The following is a 1,278-nucleotide window of genomic DNA, read 5'->3' as shown; positions in this document are numbered from 1 at the left end:
CTGCAGCCCTTTGAGCGCGTGACCGTGACACAACACTGAGACGCCGTGGCAATCACACGCACACGCACGCTGCCGCGGAGTAGTTTCCTGCACCCATGCACGAGTGCGTCTAATATTAGCGCTCGTCTCTCACAAACTCGCCAAACTCCATTTACACTTCCGCTATTTTACATGTGTAACTTCTCACTACCGGATCTAACCCACGTGCCGTTCAGAGTTTAATTCGGCCAAACCCGGCGCAATGAAATCTTAACATTATCTCACTCAGCTCACTGTTGCCCCCCTGTGTCCATTGTATCAACACATGTAATGCACTGACTGAGAAGTGTGAATGTTTAGTGTAACTGAGCCCACGTTTTTCACAGCAGGCAGTTTGGGTTGTAGCAACAGGGAAAGATAACATTAGAAACAGCTGCATGACATTCAGGTGTAACAGTTCCTGGTCATGTTTCTGTTGCATGATCTATCATCTCTGCCTTCTCTTCTTCAGACACCGCTGCATCTTCAGGACTAGATACTGCCATTCCCTTCTGATTCCCCCTAAGCTCCTAATCAGTCCCCAAACATCTCCAACAGTTGTTAATCTTCCTATTTCATTATAAAAAGATTGCCAAGTTTGCCTTTCTACTAGTTTCATAACCCTTGTTTTCGCTTGTTTATACTTAATTTCTAAGAGCTTTACTCCTCTCTTTCACGTCTTGGCCACACTCAGCTGTCCACCAAGGAACCACCTTTCTCTTGATTCTTCCCATACTTCCAGAAATTGACTTACTGTTTTAAACCTTTTATCAATCTCTTTAATATCTTCATTTAATCTCTTTGGAGCTTTTCTGAAGTCTTGCAGTTGGGCAATCACAAGAAAAGGTCAGAAAGCTTTGGAAGAGAGAGGAAGAGGATCCGACTCGAGAAGAGGCCATGTGGTGAGCCCATACCGAGGCTGCACTGGAGAGGCATAAAAAGGCCCTCCAAGGGAATGAGGATACCCACTGATGAAAAGATGAAAAACCTTGAGACTCCTCACACTTCTGCAGTGGATCCTCCACCTTTAGTCAGGGTCAAGATGAGGAGATGGAAACCGTTCTATTTAAAGGTAACTTTTTATTTAGTTATTTTCTCCTCTTAAGTCAGAAAAAGGTTAATTTTGAAGAATTAACAGTCAACACCATGAAACATGTTTTTGTTGTAAATTAACTGCAGCAATTTATTTTCTTGTTACAGAAAGAATTGATTACTACTTATTTAGCCTAACAAAAGGTCTTCTTTCTTTTGAATTCCCAG

This window comes from Hippoglossus hippoglossus, chromosome 14 (genome assembly GCF_009819705.1).
Source record: "Hippoglossus hippoglossus isolate fHipHip1 chromosome 14, fHipHip1.pri, whole genome shotgun sequence".
NCBI lineage: Eukaryota > Metazoa > Chordata > Actinopteri > Pleuronectiformes > Pleuronectidae > Hippoglossus > Hippoglossus hippoglossus.
The sequence above is the reverse complement of the archived record's forward strand: the minus strand, read 5'-3'. Positions refer to the sequence as shown.